General features: G+C 38.3%; 1 protein-coding gene across 10 annotated transcripts in view; it reads left to right on the forward strand.

Annotated features, from left to right (window-relative positions):
* The window catches only part of mol (dual oxidase maturation factor 1 mol), a 118,342-nt gene that overhangs the window by 77,023 nt on the left and 21,541 nt on the right, over positions 1-19,778 (forward strand). The gene's annotated exons all lie outside the window — the stretch shown is intronic.

The raw sequence follows: 19,778 nt of genomic DNA on the forward strand, positions 1-19,778 counted from the left end.
GCTTTATTGGAATCGAAAGAAATCGATAACATGCTGATAAAAAGATTATAACCGTACGATAAAAAACCGTTCCTTTTTTGATAGTAAATCTATAACTTTTCGATAGCAATTTGATAAACTTTCGATAACACGTCAATAACACAACGATAACGGATCGATAGCTTCTTGGTAACTTGTCGATAATTTTTTGATAAAAACCGATATCGTTTGCATAACACGCCTATAAAAATTTGCCAACACTCCGATAACAATAATTTGATACACGGGCGACAGCCATTTCCCCTGTCAACTTATTTGGCAGGAGTTATGGTACCAGAGGAATGGAAAGATATTGTAACGAATTTACTTGCAAATCCTCTTATTTGCAATCCTCTGCTAAGTTCGAATCACTAAACTGTTGAATAAATAACTCCAATTTGTAGTAATGCAAAATGGCCTTTATTAAAGTACTTCACAATAACACTCAAACTGTGCAACGAATAGCTTGCTCAATAACCAAACTGATTGACTTTCAAAATAATACTTCTATTGCTCGCTAGATATCGTCTTAATCAAAACTGCTTGACAGCTCAAATCATAGTGTACCTATACCAAGTGTGTTCACTAAGCGATAAACGTCAAAACTACAAACAGCCTCGCTCACCTGATGGAAATCTCAGGTCTAGAGTCGCATTTTTAGTCTCAACGACAACATTTTTGACTACCAATCGTATGGACTTTTTCAATTTTTCAATCATTCGGAGCATTCGGTAATGGTATCCATTTTGAATTCGCTGTCATTCCGAATCCAGCGAGTGCCTGTCAGAATGCTTGACAGATAAGTCAACACACTTGTACTTGTACACTATGGCTCAAATCAAACTGAATTACTTCTTACTCGCCTGCCCCGCTTTTATAGTTTACGCTGCATACTTCTAGACTCTTCGATTTCCAGAACTTACTAGTTATTTTCGCTACAAAATCGCCAGCCACAACTACGTGCACAAATTATTGCTCTCTCTTGTGACAACTCAGATAAGATACATGCATGTATCTGTGCATTGCCGCTCCGCTGCTCGTATACGTACAGATGTGTAGACGGAATTATTTATTCGTTTATGTAGATTCATAGTGATTGAATTATTGATGTGAATGTTTGCAGTTTACAGTCTCTCGCGTATACATAGGCGCATAAGTAAATGCATCTGTGTGTGACATCTCTTTCGGCTGCCTTATATATGTGTATACATGATTTGATTATTGACGTAAATACTGCTTGGCATGGCCTTAGCATCGCCTTAGTGATGGTATAGATTAGTGATGCTAATATCCGTGACACTGCCCTCCACCTAAGTCTGATCGTCCCGATCAGACAAATCTCTCGATCTAAACGCTGCTAATCTCTCCAAATGAACCACTTTCATTTTGGTTCGTGGTTTGGTAGTGGTTTGTATGCGGTACACTACATCGTTGATCCGTTTTACAATTTTGTATGGGCCTTCCCAGTTACACTGCAATTTCGGGGACAAACCTTTTTTTCGTTGTGGGTTGTATAGCAGCACCAAATCTCCTTCCTGAAACCCTTCCGAATTAATTGCTTTATCGTACCTCGCTTTCATCTTGTCACTCATAATCTTTGCTCGTTGCCTTACCAGATCGTGTATCTCTCTCAGCTCTTCTTCTAAGACATCAGTGGATTTCTTGACATTCCTCTCCGCATCGGCATCTATCCCATACTTCAAATCAGCTGGCAGTCGAAGGTCATTGCCAAAAATTACCTTTGCGGGAGTTTGGCCCGTTGTGTCATGTACTGCCGATCGGTAGGCCATCAAGAATAATGATATGTGTGTATTCCAGTCCTTATGGTACTTGTCGACTACTTTCCTTAAATGCTCCTCCAATGTTCTATTGAAACGTTCCACCATACCATCGGACTGAGGATGCAATGCAGTTGTCCGTGTTTTTCGAATGCCCAACTTCTTGCACAGTTCTTGGAACACAGCTGATTCAAAATTCCTGCCTTGGTCAGAATGTAACTCCATTGGTACACCATACCTTGCAACCCATTCGTTTTTAACCACTTCTGCTACTGTTTCTGCTTCTTGGTTTGGGATTGGGTATACCTCTGGCCATTTACTGAAATAATCCATAACCACCAGTACGTATTTGTTTCCGCGGTTGCTAGTAGGAAATGGACCTGCGACATCCATGGCGATCCTTTCAAATGGTGCACCTGAAATATACTGCTTCATCTGGCCACGACTTCGGGTTTTGGGCCCTTTCGCTCTGTTGCATACCTCGCAATTCGCAATCCACTCGGTGACCGACTGACGGCAACCAACCCAATAGAATCTCTGCTTAGTTTTCTCGGGTGTCTTCGTGATTCCAAGATGGCCTCCACTTGGACCATTGTGCAACTCGCTGAGCACGTCAGGAATCCTCTTTCTGGGAACAACTATAAGTTTCTTCTTGCATTGACCATCCTCACTCTCCCATACTCGATGCAAGCAACCGGATATCAATTCCAAACTGTTCCACTGTGCCCAATATGACTTCGCAATGGGACTCTCTGCTGACATATCCTCTTTGCTTGGTCTTTCGTTTCGTTCGAGCCCTTGCATAACATGTGACAGATCTGTATCTTCTAGCTGACACTTTCTTAGTTGTTCCTTGTCCCATTCATCCGTACACGTTATAGTCATTAGCCGGACATCTATAATGTCTTCTTTAGCCTCGGCCTTTGAACAGTGCTTGCATTCCAAACTACATGGCCTTCGTGACATTGCATCGGCATTTCCATGGGTACTACCTTTTCGATGCTCAATGGAAAAGTCATAGCTTTGAAGTCGCTCGATCCACCGTGCCAATTGTCCTTCCGGATTACGGAACTGCAGAAGCCATTTCAATGCTGCGTGATCTGTCCTGACATGGAATCGCTGGCCGTAGAGGTATTTGTGAAAATGTTTAATGCACTCTACCAATGCCAACAGCTCTCTCCGCGTAACACAGTAGTTCCTCTCTGGTTTTCCAATCGAACGGCTGTAATATGCAACTACCTTCTCCTGTCCATCGACCAGTTGTGATAAAACGCCTCCTATAGCATATCCACTTGCATCTGTATCTAGAATAAATGTTGCTCCTGGAATCGGATATGCTAACATTGGGGCAGTGCACAAACGCTCCTACAATGTTTGGAAAGCCACTTCTTGCTCCTTCTTCCATTCAAAAGCTTTGTTTTTTCTTGTAAGCTCATGGAGGCTATGGGCTACGCTGGAAAAATTTGGTACAAATCGGCGGTAATATGTGCACAGCCCAAGAAAACTTCTCAATTCATGTAGGTTCTGTGGTCTTGGCCAATCCTGTACAGCCTCTATTTTTTCGTTCGCAGTGCAGATGCCCTCTGTCGTTACCTTGTGACCCAAATAATTGACTTCCTTTTTAAACAGCGCACACTTTTTGGGACTTAACTTCAGACCAGCGCCAGCTATTCTCTGGAAAACTTCCTCCAAGTTCTTAAGATGTTCATCAAAGTTCTTGCCCAATACGATGATGTCGTCCAGGTACACCAAGCATGTTTTCCAATGTAGTCCTTTCAGTACCTGGTCCATGAGTCTCTCAAAAGTAGCTGGTGCATTACAAAGTCCAAAAGGCATCACTGTAAATTGCCAAAGACCATCACCGACACTGAAGGCTGTTTTCTCTTTATCTTCCTCCTTCACCTCCACTTGCCAGTAGCCGCTTTTCAAGTCCAGCGTGGAAAACCATTTCGTACCAGATAGCGAGTCCAGAGTGTCGTCAATTCTTGGCAATGGGTAGCTATCCTTTTTCGTTACGTCATTCAACTTCCGGTAGTCCACGCAAAACCTCATTTTTCCATCCTTCTTTTTTACAAGTACTACCGGTGAGCTCCATGGACTAGCTGATGGTTCGATGACGCCGCTGTCGTTCATTTCTTGAATGATTTGACTCACAACTTCCCGCTTCGCCAGTGGAACACTACGTGGAGCTTGACGGATCGGTCTCGCATCTCCAGTGTCAATTTGATGTTTCACAACGTTGGTGCGGCCTGGTTTAGAATCATCCTGGTCAAATATGTTCGCGTACTTTAGGAGCAGTTGTTTTGCCTTACTCTGATATGCTTCCTCTAGCCCCTGCATCCGTGCCGTGATGTCATTTGAAAGATCAGTATTACTAGCTGAAACGTGTTCCTGGAGCTGTTCACAGTTAATAACCACTTCAGCCTCTTGGCATCTTCCCAAAATAGCTCCTTTAGTCAGTTTGAGTGGTGACTTGAACTCATTGAGTACTCTTACCGGAATACGTCCATCTTGTTTTGTCATAGCCAGGGTTTTTCCTACAAGTGTGTTTAGTGCTGATTTGTTTGCTGCTTCGACAACCCACAATTTGTTTGTCCCACAATCTCCATCAACCTTTGCCCAGATGACTGCTTCGGATTTTTGTAGTATTTGCTGACTCTCTTCCACCAGCACTCGTTTACTGCTGTAGCCTCTCTCGTAGCCGAAATTAAGTGGTACATCCATGTTTTTATATCGCATCGTCTTGCTTTGCATGTCGATCTTGATGCCCTGGTCGATTAAGAAGTCCACTCCAATTATGATTTCATCAACAATTTCTGCCACTATAAAATTGTGTACTACCATGACGTTCCCAATTGCGACTTCACATTCTACTTCTCCAATTACCTGGGTGTCCTCTCCCGTGGCTGTACGTAATCTTGCTCCAAGCAATGGTCTTATATTTTTGTTGACTAAATCCGCTCGAATGATGGAATGAGATGCACCCGTATCTAAGTTCAATAACCGTTCCTTTCCGTCCACATGTCCTCCAACAGTAAGGTTGCTCGATCTTCTTCCAATCTGCGAGATAGAGATTATGGGGCATTCAATTGCGGGAGCCAGCTGTCGCCCCTTGCGGCTGACTCGATTTAGTTTAACGATTGAGTGGTCTTGGATATTTGCTCATCACCTTCTGCTCTGCGTTTACGACCACCCACATTGTTGGAGCTATTGGGACCGCTGCTGCAATGTCGTGCAATATGACCTGGGTTGCCGCACTTGAAACATTTAATAACTCCGGCATTTTTCTGTTGTGATCCCTTCAGTGCTTCCAAAATAGTGTCTACCCAATCTGGTCTTTCCACTTCTACACGATGAGCTTTGTATGCTGGTTTACTCAATAGTGAGGCCGTTTCCTGAGTCAATGCATGTGATACCGTTTCAGAAAATGTCAGCTTTGGGTTTGCGTATGTAGCTCGCTTCGTTTCCACGTCCCGTATGCCATTTATGAAACTCTGGATTTTTACCCTTTCAGTATATTCCACGGGTGCGTCCGCATTTGCAAGATGAGCCAATCTTTCAATATCTGAAGCAAACTCCTGCAATGTCTCATTTGCTTTTTGGTAGCGGTTTTGCAACTCAATTTGGAATATCTGTTTCCTATGCTCGCTTCCATAACGTCGTTCTACAGCAGCCATCAATGCTTCATAATTGTTCCGCTCTCCTTCGGGAATCGTCTGTAGAATTTCCGCTGCTGGCCCCTTCAATGCCACGAATAGTGCAGCAACTTTATCTTCCGCATTCCAGTTGTTCACTGCTGCGGTCTTCTCAAACTGTAGCTTAAAGACCTGGAAAGGAACAGAACCGTCAAAGGATGGTGTTTTTACCTTTGTATTGCTTGCTGAAACAGCTGGGCGGTTTAATTGCAACTCTTGTATACGACCTCTCAAAGCATCCACCTCGGCTTCGATTTTTTCCTCAAACTGCGTTATTTTCTCGTCCATACGTGCTTCGAGTTTTGATGATATACGCGCCTCTTGTGCTTCGAGTTGTACTGTTATGCGTGCCTCTTGTGCTTTCAGTTGTGTCTCCATCTTTGATGTAATCTGTGTCGACATTTCTGCCATACGCGTTTCTTGTGCTTCAATCTTCGATGTAATCTGTGTCGACATTTCTGACATACGCGTTTCTTGTGCTTCAATCTTCGATGTAATCTGTGTCGACATTTCTGACATACGCGTTTCTTGTGCTTCAATCTTCGATGTTATGCGTGTCTCCTGCGATTCCAGCTGAGATGACATGTTGGTGGATATTTGTGATGACATTTCTGTTATACGTGCCTCTTGCGCTTCCATCTTGGATGTTACTGTCGATGTTTGAGCAGTTATTGCAGCCAATATCATGTTCAAGTCTGTGCTGGTAACCGTCTGCGATGTTTCGTTTTTCTCTTCAATTTTTGTTGTTGTTTCGTCCCCATCAGGATAAAAGACAAACTCGTCCACATCAATTCCTTGTGACTCCATTACCTCTCGTAGCCGTGCTTGAAGTTCGATCTTATTGCCGGTTGTATTTAATCCACGGTTCTCCAACTCCTTTTTCAGTTGCTGGATCTTCAATTCACTGAACTTTGCCATGCCCAAGTTTTATTCCCAATCTTCGGAATTTATTCAACAATTCCTCTTCTGACACCAATTGTAACGAATTTACTTGCAAATCCTCTTATTTGCAATCCTCTGCTAAGTTCGAATCACTAAACTGTTGAATAAATAACTCCAATTTGTAGTAATGCAAAATGGCCTTTATTAAAGTACTTCACAATAACACTCAAACTGTGCAACGAATAGCTTGCTCAATAACCAAACTGATTGACTTTCAAAATAATACTTCTATTGCTCGCTAGATATCGTCTTAATCAAAACTGCTTGACAGCTCAAATCAAACTGAATTACTTCTTACTCGCCTGCCCCGCTTTTATAGTTTACGCCGCATACTTCTAGACTCTTCGATTTCCAGAACTTACTAGTTATTTTCGCTACAAAATCGCCAGCCACAACTACGTGCACAAATTATTGCTCTCTCTTGTGACAACTCAGATAAGATACATGCATGTGTCTGTGCATTGCCGCTCCGCTGCTCGTATACGTACAGATGTGTAGACGCAATTATTTATTCGTTTATGTAGATTCATAATGATTGAATTATTGATGTGAATGTTTGCAGTTTACAGTCTCTCGCGTATACATAGGCGCATAAGTAAATGCATCTGTGTGTGACATCTCTTTCGGCTGCCTTATATATGTGTATACATGATTTGATTATTGACGTAAATACTGCTTGGCATGGCCTTAGCATCGCCTTAGTGATGGTATAGATTAGTGATGCTAATATCCGTGACAATATATAAATTTGTTATTACCACCTAATAATCATTTCATATACAATTGATACATAGTACAATTATCAGGTAGAAGCGGAGATAAAAATGCAACTCCGATGTATGTATATTTTGTTGTTGTCTATCGGCGATAAAATTTCATTCGTATTTCAAAAATCAAAATTCCGTCAAAGTGATGGCAGAAAACAAAATTTTGCTATTGTTTACATACATTGAAATTGAATTAACTGCATTTTTCGTTAAAAACAATGCAAAAATAAAGAAAACAAGTAAGGAAGGTTAAGTTCGGGTGTAACCGAACATTACATACTCAGTTGAGAGCTATGGTGACAACATAAGGGAAAATAACCATGTAGGAAAATGAACCGAGGGAAACCCTGGAATGTGTTTGTATGACATGTGTATCAAATGAAAGGCATTAAAGAGTATTTTATGAGGGAGTGGGCCATAGTTCTATAGGTGGACGCCATTTAGGGATATAGCCATAAAGGTGGATCAGGGTTGACTCTAGAATGCGTTTGTACGATATGTGTATCAAATGAAAGGTATTAATGAGTATTTTAAAAGGGCGTGGACCTAAGTTCTATAGATGGACGCCTTTTCGAGATAAAGATGGACCAGGGGTGACTCTAGAATGCGTTCGTACGATATGGGTATCAAATGAAAGGTGTTAATGAGCATTTTAAAAGGGAGTAACCCTTAGTTCCATAGGTGGACGACGTTTCGAGATATCGCCATAAAGGTGGACCAGGGGAATTTGTTTGCACAATATGGGCATCAAACGAAAGGTGTTAATGAGTATTTTAAGAGGGAGTGGGCCTTAGTTCTATAGGTGGACGCCGTTTCGAGATATCGCCATAAAGGTGGGCCAGGGGTGACTCTAGAATTCGTTTGTGCAATATGGGTATCAAACGAAAGGAGTTAATGAGTATTTTAAGAGGGAGTGGGCCTTAGTTCTATAGGTGGACGCATTTTCGCGGTATCGCAATAAAGGTGGACCAGGGGTGACTCTAGACTTTGTTTGTACGATATGGGTATCAAATGAAAGGTGTTAATGATTATTTTAAAAGGGCGTGGGGCTTAGTTCTATAGGTGGACCCCTTTTCGAGATATCGCCATAAAGGTGGACCAGGGGTGACTCTAGAATTCGTTTGTGCTATATGGGTATCAAACGAAAGGAGTTAACGAGTATTTTAAGAGGGAGTGGGCCTTAGTTCTATAGGTGGACGCCTTTTCGAAATATCGCCATAAAGATGGACCAGGTGTGACTCTAGAATGCGTTTGTACGATATGGGTATCAAATGAAAGGTGTTAATGAGTATTTTAAAAGGGAGTAATCCTTAGTTCCATAGGTGGACGCCGTTTCGAGATATCGCTATAAAGGTGGGCCAGGGGTGACTCTAGAATTCGTTTGTGCAATATGGATATCAAACGAAAGGAGTTAATGAGTATTTTAAGAGGGAGTGGGCCTTTCTGGACCAGGGGTGACTCTAGACTTTGGTTGTACGATATGGGTATCAAATGAAAGGTGTTAATGAGTATTTTTAAAAGGGAGTGGGCCTTCGTTCTATAGGTGTTCGCCTTTTCGAAATATCGCCATAAAGGTGGACCAGGGGTGACTTTAGAATGAGTTTGTACGATATGGGTATCAAATTAAAGGTATTAATGAGAGTTTTAAAAGGGAGTGGTGGTAGTTGTATATGTGAAGGCGTTTTCCAGATATCGACCAAAATGTGGACCAGGGTGACCCAGAACATCATCTGTTGGATACCGCTAATTTATTTATATATGTAATACCTGCCAAGATTTTAAGGGTTTTTATTTCGCCCTGCAGAACTTTTTCATTTTCTTCTACTTAATATGGTAGGTGTCACAACCATTTTGTAAAGTTTTTTCTAAAGTTATATTTCGCGTCAATAAAACAATCCAATTACCTTACCATATTTCACCCCTTTTTTCGTATTTGGTATAGAATTATGAAATTTTTTTCATTTTTCGTAATTTTCGATATCGAAAAAGTGGGCGTGGTCATAGTCGGATTTCGTTCATTTTTCATACCAAGATAAAGTGAGTTCAGATAAGTACGTGAACTGAGTTTAGTAAAGATATATCAATTTTTGCTCAAGTTATCGTGTTAACGGCCATGCGGAAGGACAGACGGACGACTGTGTATAAAAACTGGGCGTGGCTTCAACCGATTTGGCCCTTTTTCACAGAAATAAGTTATCGTCCCAGAATTTAAGCCCCTACCAAATTTCACAAGGATTGGTAAATTTTTGTTCGACTTATGGCATTAAAAGTGTCCTAGACAAATTAAATGAAAAAGGGCGGAGCCACGCCCATTTTTAAATTTTCTTTTATTTTTGTATTTTGTTGCACCATATCATTACTGGAGTTGAATCTTGACATAATTTACTTATATACTGTAAGGAAATTAAATTTTTTGTTAAAATTTTACTTTAAAAAATTTTTTTTTTTTAAAAGTTCGCGTGGTCCTTCTCCGATTTTGCTAATTTTTATTAAGCGTACATATAGTAATAAGAGTAACGTTCCTGCAAAATTTCGTCATGATATTTTCAAATTACAGCATGCAAAAATTTTAAATTACCTTCTTTTAAAAGTTGGCGGTGCCACGCCCATTGTCCAAAATTTTACTAACTTTCTATTTTGCGTCATAAGTTCAACTCATCTACCAAGTTTCGTCGCTTTATCGGTCTTTTGTAATGAATTATCGCACTTTTTCGGTTTTTAGAAATTTTCGATATCGAAAAAGTGGGCGTGGTTATAGTCCGATATCGTTCATTTTAAATAGCGATCTGAGATGAGTGCTCAGGAACCTACATACCAAATTTCATCAAGATACCTCAAAATTTACTCAAGTTATCGTGTTAACGGACGGACGGACGGACGGACATGGCTCAATCAAATTTTTTTTCGATCCTGATTATTTTGTTATATGGAAGTCTATATCTATCTCGATTCCTTTATATATGTACAACCAACCGTTATCCAATCAAACTTAATATACTCTGTGAGCTCTGCTCAACTGAGTATAAAAAGAGAATCCGACTGCTTTTTTTGGAAATGTTTTGGGTATTTTTGATTTGTATAGCAATGAAAGCCCTAATAATTGGCCACAATGGGCACCTCAACATTATTTACATAGTGAGACCAAAATACTCCCCATAAAGGAGCAAAACGAAATGCTTAGGAAACAATTTCCGTTAAGTCCCAAAAACCTGGGCTCCAAACAGGCACCCTGCCAGACAAATTGGGGGACATCTCCATAATTACTAAGAAGAGATTTGGCATTCAAGGACTTAGCCGTTAAATTTAAAACCGCGTGAAAAGCCCCTCAGCCTCATTCACACAATTCGTTCATAGTTCAATACCCAATTCTTTCAGTAGAGGAAAGCCACTTCCAAAGGAGTCGCGCATCGCTGCTGAGCTTCGATCAGGGTATTTATTTACTTATTTAAACTCCTATCCAGACTAATCTCCAACGTTACCAATGTATGCCTTCCTTTCAATTCTAATGTGTACTTGATCTGATTTGTCGTGTTGGTCATAAAGAAGTTGGTGTTTATTCTTTATGACCAACACGACAAATCTGCCGGTTTTGTGACTTGGAGGATGAAACACCGGTTCGTGTTCCCTGCAAATGTGTCGCTCTCCCATATAGGTACTTAAATACATACAGTAAAAGGCTGAAAGGTTAAACACAAAAACTAAATAAAAGTCGCGGTGCATCGAGGCCTAATAATAATTCACCAAAACTGTTGAAACTGCTAGATTTCTTGCATTTTCGTTAGAGGACTCTGAGGAGAGTTTTCATTTACACTAATGGAGGATTATCATATTCTTGATTCGAGAGGAATGTTGGATGTAACGTCTGATATAACAGGACGTCGATGACTATCTCATTAACCATTAAGAAATGCTTAGTGAATATTTGGTATGAATGTAACCAATAAGGCCCAGGAAGCGTGCTGTGTTGACGGTATGGTTTCAGAAATAAAGCGGTATTATTTGAGTTTGATTTTCCGGGGCATAGAAGAGGTGGTTTATATAGTGCAGACTCCACATATATAGGCCGTGGCTTGGATATGCCAAGGACTTCTGCGTTTGTTATTAGCTTAGTAGGGTTTAGCAACAGATTGTTCACGTCCTTTTACTAAGGTCTTGAGAGTTTTTGTAGGCTCACTAAGTTGAGGTGGAGAATAGAGACCAAAAAAAATTCAAATTGGGAAATTCAACGGGGAAAGACTGGTTGCGTTATCGTGTCTTTCTCCATCTACAATGAATAACAATTGTTTTGTATTTAAGCACAAAATTGGAAAATTTTCAAATATTCAAGTAATTTGGTATTTTCATATTAAATATAAATAACATGATTCAATCACAAGAGGTTTGCTCGACTGACAAATTTTTTGACAATTGCAGCCATTTTGCTCCCAAATCGAATTGACATCCGTTAACTGTGTTGTTTCTTTGGAATTTTTCGAAAAATATTAGTAGTATAAATAGTATGCAATCAGCATAATGAAGCATAATTCCTATTCTATTAGTGTGGCTGAATATAGGTTTTATGAAAAGTACGGACACCAAGGAATTGTGCACTTTCGTAAACCTATGAACATACGAAACCTAAACCAATTCAAAATTCAACGTCAAAAACTCGACTAGTAAGTCGATTCATGTAGAAATGTCATTAGTAAATAATGGAGATGCCATAACGAAATATGAGTACATTGAGCATGATAACTTATTCATTCCGTATGTTCGGAACATTCGTCTCCATTTAATAATTTGGGGAAACGGTTTATACTTGGAATATTATGTATATTCGCACCTCGTGAGATATTATCAAACGAACGTGTTACGAATATAATAAATTAACGGTTTATCCGGAACACTTCCATGAATACTTAACGTAAAAGAGCTTTCCGAAATTTTAGAATAAAAAGGTGAATGCTCCCTGTGTAGCAGGACCGCACAAAATTTAACTAATCTGTCAAAGTCAAAGCTGGAATATAAAGTTCTAAGAAAATAAGCCATTTGCTATTATTTTTTGTGTCAGTTTATTGCAGCTGCTGAGTAGAGTATCACCCCATGTCGCCTGCGTGTTTAAAACCGTCCTATATCAAAATATTTTAAAAACATTTCCCATTTCAGGATTTGTCACAAAAACGCCCTATATTACAATTAGATTGAAGAACGCCCTATTTCAGAATGCTTTTCATAAACTCCCTCTTATGCCAAAATGCATTGAACTTATGCTCATATAGGGAGTTTTTAAACAAATTTTGATATTGTGTATTTTTGAATAAAATTCTAAACCAACATAGCTCTTTATCAATTCACGAAATATTTAGTAGAAAATGAATTATTTCCTTCAAAACCTGTTGGCATATACAAATTTATTATCACTTCTAATATACTACTAAATGTACTTTTCTACTACAATTTTCGCTAAAGGGGATTGAATTATTACCCGTTTTCCTTACTTCGTAAAAGCAACCCGTCCAGATTTTCCAATTTGGGAGTGTCAAAGCTCTGTCATCATTGAAGAATAAAACTCTTGTAATTGAATCATGTATAAATAAAACAAAAATCATTGTGGATAAGACAACTGTGATAATTTCTGCATAGACGTCAAAATTACAACGAGAATGGATCACCTGATTTTCAAAGTGGCTATCGTGCTCTCATCCTGTATCTCTTTCTATCATACCCTGAAGATAGGCGACTGTATGCGCCGCTATATTGAACATCCTACCAAAGCGCTGCCAAAACGTAAAAAAGTAGCCATCTTGAACACCCTGTAAGGCAGTTGACGGAGAAGATGTCACACTTGTTTTATCCACAGTGACAAAAATATAAATAAAGTTTAAAAAATAAAGAATGCAACTCAGTTGCTTTTACCTGTTCATTGTGCCATGCATTTGATATTATCCGCTTATCCCATTTGAATGCAACTTTGTTTTTTTTTATTTTACCTGGAGGTTGCCATCTATTAAACAAAAACCCTCAAATAAGTTATGCACAAATTTGTATCTGTAACGGTGATGTACAATAGTGCCATGCGCTTGTCAATGACACTAATTCCGAAACCGAAAGAGAAACGAATCAAACGAAGCATATTTTCCATTGTAATGCTATAGGAATGTTTCTTAGTATAATTGTCACCTAAGGTTGCCACCTAACTTATTTTATTTATTCTTGCGTAGAAAAAAATTTATTTCACAAAGTTTTTGCAGTAAGCTTATTTTATGTACGTCTCCCAGGTAACCTTAATTATAAATTGTGACAGTGGACTGACAAAATACTTCATGGATAAATTGAAGTTAGATGAGAAAGTTGGTGGTGGGGATACTGTCAAGACGTCATTGTGAGCAGAAATTCTCAGCTACGTGATTACTGTAATGTCTGCCAAAAGGGTGAAGGTGCAACTAAGGAACGGTAGATGAATAATAGTCGCATTATATTGCCTCGAATTTGAAATTAAATTTTGTATTATCTGAATGCTGTTCTGATAACTCTGCTGCGCTTTATTCTCAAAGTCCCCTGATGGTAGTCTAAGTAACCTTGTCGCTTCAACAGAATTGAACCAAACAGATACTGCTGTTAGATGAGATGGCTCACATTATAATTAAAAATTATTGATAAGTAAGATAAGGAGACTACCGTGCCCGATCTGGAAATGATGATGTTAACTGGCTCTTTGTCTATAAGTTTTAGGACCACGCTACGCTCTTCTCAATTAAAATTCAGTGTTGGTAGAGCTGAATCTCATTATCGTGCTTCCGGAGTTGTTTCTTTATATGTCTTAGATGCCTGGCGAGATCAGGCAGTTGTCTGTTTGTTCTCATTTTATGACAATTCAGCTAAAGCTGCTTGTTCAGCGTTTCATTGAATTCATTTATTCTGAGCTCTTTTGCTTCACTATGTAAGGGCCCGGTAAGCATTACTGTGCAGCTGTTAGCATAAGAAATAATTGTAGCGTTTTATTGAAGGGGAGGGAGCTACAATATATGGAAACTGGAAGCAAAAAGGGTAGGGACATCGCGTTGTGTACATTCCTGCTTAGATCTCGAAGACCTAGATGTTTCATATCTAAGCTGCACCGACACCTCCGGGTACTCATGTAGTTGGTGGTCGAAAGAGGGAGTAATGTGACATTGCTAAGTAGTTGTTTAATTAAAAATAAAAAATGTAAGGCGCGATAACCTCCGAACAGAATTAAGGCCGAGCTTCTCTTCCAATTTGCGTCGTGCTCCTCTTGATTTTCTCTACAAATTGGCCGGACGGGACCTACATGTTTTATGTCGACTCCGAACGGCATCTGCAAGACAGATGAGTTTTCACTGAGAGCTTTTCATGGCAGAAATACACTCGGAGCGCTTGCCAAACACTTCCGAGGGGCGACTCCGCTTAGAAAAATTTTCTTCTAATTGAAAAACCTTATTTGTAAAATTTTTTTTTTTGATGTTGCTTTGCCCGGGGTGGGAACCCAGGGCATACGGTATGGTAAGCGGAGCACGCTACCATCACACCACGGCGGCCGGTAGTTGTTTAATTGGTTTTCTAAATTTTAGTAACAGGACTGTCCTTGTAAGCTTCCATTTTTCTGGAGTAACAAACTGTATTTTAGAAACGGGAAATGTATTTGAAAACAGGCAAATGTAATTATATAATAATATTTGGCCTCTTAATAAAACAATTTTTTTTATTTGTTATACCTAAAAATTTTTTAATATGTTTCATAACTTGCGCAGCAATTAAGAAAATCGCTATACACATAATAATTATATTTTCATAGATTATTTTATACTAATTAAGGGTATTTTGGAGTCCATGAAATATTTATGTAGTTTCTCCATTTCTTTAAATAAAAATTATATAAATTAAAATTTTTAAACAAAAGTAAAAGAGCTTTAATGAAACGTTTTTTTACACGACAGTACGCAATTAGTTTTCCATTTAAAAATAAATTGCTTTCGTATTAAAATAAATTGTCAAAATATGGCTTTTTTTATACCAAAAGTCAGCGATTTAATTGCAACTAATTTACACTCAGCTTTTTGGAATTCACAATATATAATCTATGCCATTGTATTTACAACTAACAATTTTACGCATATATTAGGGTGCTCTCTTCAACGGTTATTACACGGTGAAAAAACAAAATAGGCAGGTTGAAAATTTTGCGCCCTTTTTACAGACAAACTGTAAATATTTGGTATGAAAAATTGTTTTCCCATCTACAAAACTTTCCAAGGAAAAGTGCAGGCTATTAAAAACATTTAAATATAAAAAAATTAAATAAAAAAGTTAAATATAGCGCTAAGATATTATTTAAAAAATGACACCACTACAAATGCCAAACATATACATATTATGCGACTGCTTATGCTCGCACTGCGAACACTACGTATTGTGACGAATACTAGCAACACTAAGGGGTAATATCATCTTTAAGCCGACACTGAGCAGTGATTTGTATGCACATAACCAAATTAATCATTATGTCAACACATATGTCCATACAAGCAGCGGAGAGCAACGCACAAACACATGCATATATCTGAGATACTCCCAAAAGTAGGCAATAATTTGTGCAAGTATCACTCACATATACACGTGCATCTGTAGTTATAATTTTATACCTAATAACTAAGTAAATTCTGGAAACGCCTAGAAGTATGGAACGAGGAATTCGAAGAGTATAAAAGAGCAATCAGCAAGCAGTTTGATTTAAGCACGCTAACTGTCGAGAAGTAGTAGTGTTATTTTGAAAGTAGTCTAATAAAGACCAATTTGCATTATCGAATATTGGAGTTATTTATTCAAGAATTTAGTAATTCGAAAGTTAGCAGAAGGTTGCAAATAATAGGAATTTCAGTAAACTCATTACAGTATGCGGCCACCGTGGTGTGATGGTAGCGTGATCCGCCTACTACACCGTATGCCCTTGGTTCACACCCCGGGCAAAGCAGCGTCAAAATTAGAAAAAAGGGTTTTCAATTAGAAGACAATTTTTTCAAGCGGGGTCGGCATTCGGCAGTGTTTGGCAAGCGCTCCGGGTGTATTTCTGCCATGAAAAGCTCTCAGTGAAAACTCATTTGCATTGCAGATGCCGTTCGGACTCGGCATAAAACATGTAGGTCCCGTCCGGCAAATTTGCAGGAAAATCAAGAGGAACATGACGCAAATGGGAAGAGAACCTCGGCCCTAGATCTCTTCGGAGGTTATCGCGCCTTACAATTTTGTTTTATTATGTTTGATGTTGCTGTGTTGAGAAAACTAGCAGGCATCATTCAAACGAACTTAAATTTGATCTCCGGAACAAACGAACGAAGGGTGTGTATATAGCAGACGTCGGCAAATAGTGAAACAATTGTTCGCACTCAATTCACACGTATTCTTATTCTCTTTAGTTTAGTAGTCGCTGAGTTCAACCACTGGAGAAATCAAGTAATATATAAAAGGTAGGAAATGGATAGAGGGAGTTACATGGCCGTAAAATTTCAGGTAGTTCAAATAGGTGCACAAATTTATGATATTATTGACATGCCGTAAATATCTCCGGGTCGGACCAAATTTTACATATTGCATCTTAGGCCGTAGTAATACCGTTTGAAGGGTGAGACTTATAAAAAACAACTATATACTTTATAAGCCCACCCTAATATAAAAGTACATATATATTAATCTACTACATTCCGAATATCAACTACTCGTTTTAAAACAATTGTTGCAAGTTAAATATTTCAATATGCTTTGTATGCAAAGTCAAACCTAGACCTACTAAATAGAATGTGCAAAAAACAAAAACTAACGAGGAAACAATTTGCTATTCACAAAACATTTACTTTCCACATTTATGTATATATTTATATATACATATGAGTATAAATATACTAAGTAAAAAAAAAAAAATACACTTGCGACATGGCAAAATATAAAAAGATTAGTTCATTTAACATATTATATAAACATGTTGAATACCGCCCGCGCTTAATATAAAACGCCAATATTTTACTAACATACATCGGTGGTAGCCATCCCTGTAGGAAATGATTCTAGTTGTGAACAACTGCGTTTCGAATGCAGTGAGCTTAACATGATGACGTCTTGGGATATGGAAATGTGTCCAAAATCTATATAAAAAATTGCTTGGTTAAAAAAGGTGCGGTGCTACACTCATTTTCAAATATTTGAATTTTTTGCTTTTTCTTATTATAATTCCACTTGGGAAATGAAACACCATTGACATAAACCTCCTTTTTGTAAAGATATAGCTTATTTTATTCGTACGCACCCCTTTTAAAAATCTTTTATTTAAAAGTGGGCGTGGTCTTTAACCGATTTTGATTATCTTCACTTAGTCCATATAATTTGGCAATAATAGTGTCTCTGCCAAATTTCAATGTAATGTCTTTAATGGCTTTTGATTTACGGCTTGTTAAACTTCCAACATTTCTTCTTCTAAATGTGGGTGGTGCCACGACCATATTCCATTTTTTTAAATTTTTGCGTCATAAAACCAAACCACCTACCAAATTTCATTAGCTTAGCCGTATTCGTTTTTAAATTATCTAATTTTTAAAATTTTTCTAAATTTTCGATATTGAATAAATGCGCGTGGTTAACTCTTGATTTCGCTCATTATCAATACAAATCTATTCTGGGTCCAGATAAGCCTTTTTAGCGAATTTGGTGAAGATATCTCAATATTTACTCAAGTTATCATATTAACGGACGGACAGGCGGACAGACGGACATTGCTTAATTAGGTTTTTTTCGATACTGATGATTTTGATATATGGAAGTCAATATATATCTCGATTCCTTTATACCTGCACAACCAACCCTTATTGAATCACAGTTAATATACTGTGTACAAAGCGCGCTGAGTATAAAAACTTTAACATTTTAGAACTCCTTGAAGTTTTCGAAACGTTGACAAATGAAAAGAATTTCCTACTGGGTGTCTCCATTGAGGTGCTGTGCATGTTGTGACTTATCTACAAATATTTACTGAAAAACAAGTAAGGAGGCTAAGTTCGGGCGTAACCGAATATTACGTACTCAGCTGAGAGCTTTGGAGACAAAATAAGGGAAAATCACCATTTAGCAAAATGAACCTAGGGTAACCCTGGAATGTGTTTGTGTGACATGTGTATCAAATGAAACATGTTTTGATTTCGCCCTGCAGAACTTTTTCATTTGCTTCTACTTAATATGGTAGGTGTCACACCCATTTTACAAAGTTTTTTCTAAAGTTATATTTTGCGTCAATAAACCAATCCAATTACCATATTTCATCCCTTTTTTCATATTTGGTACAGAGTTATGACATTTTTTTCATTTTTCGTAATTTTCGATATCGGAAAAGTGGGCGTGGTCATAGTCGGATTTCGGCCATATTTTATACCAAGATAAGGTGACTTCAGATAAGTACGTGAACTAAGTTTAGTTAAGATATATCGTTTTTTGCGCAATTTATCGTGTTAATGGCCGAGCGGAAGGACAGACGATCGACTGTGTATAAAAACTGGGCGTGGCTTCAACCGATTTCGCCCATTTTCACAGAAAACAGTTATCGTCATAGAATCTATGCACGTACCAAATTTCACAACGATTGGTAAATTTTTGTTCGACTTATGGCACTAAAAGTATTCTAGGCGAATTAAATGAATAAGGGCGAAGTTACGTCCATTTTGAAATTTTCTTTTATCTTTATATTTTGTTGCACCTTATCGTTACTGGAGTCGAATGTTGATAATTTACTTTTATACTGTAAAGATATTACATTTTTTGTTAAAATTTGACTCAAAAAAAAATTTGTTTAAAAGTGGGCGTATTCGTCATCCGATTTCGCTAATTTTTATTGAGCACACATATAGTAACAGGAGTAACGTGTCTACCAAATTGCATCATGATATCTTCAACGAGTGCCAAATTACAGCTTGCAAAACTTTTAAATTACCTTCTTTTAAAAGTGGGCGGTGCCACGCCCATTGTCCAAAATTTTTCTGATTTTCTATTTTGCGTCATAAGGGCAACGCACCTAACAAGTTTCATGGCTTTATCCGTCTTTGGTAATGAATTATCACACTTTTTCGGTTTTTAGAAATTTTCGATATCGAAAAAGTGGGCGTGGTTGTAGTCCGATTTCATTCATTTTAAATAGCGATCTTAGATGAGCGCCCGCGAACTTACATACCAAATTTCATCAAGATACCTCAAAATTTACTCAAGTTATCGTGTTTACAGACGGACGGACAGACGGACATGGCTAAATGAATTTCTTTTTTCACCCAGATCATTTTGATATATAGAAGTCTATATCTATCTCGATTAGTTTATGCCGTTACGGATTACCGTTATGCGAACAAAGTTAATATACATTGTGAGCTCCGCTCAGCTGAGTATAAAAAACTTTACATTTGCAAACATCCAGCAGTTGTGAGCTCAAGTACTGCCGCATGGTTGCTTTACAACGCCTACAAGGAAAGGAGAGGGGTTCCGATAGACATGCTACGGCACTGAATACATACAAATATAGTTGAGAACATAGCGGACGAGATGAACTATAAATT

This window comes from Eurosta solidaginis, chromosome 2, assembly GCF_040869045.1.
Source record: "Eurosta solidaginis isolate ZX-2024a chromosome 2, ASM4086904v1, whole genome shotgun sequence".
In the NCBI taxonomy this organism is placed as follows: domain Eukaryota; kingdom Metazoa; phylum Arthropoda; class Insecta; order Diptera; family Tephritidae; genus Eurosta; species Eurosta solidaginis.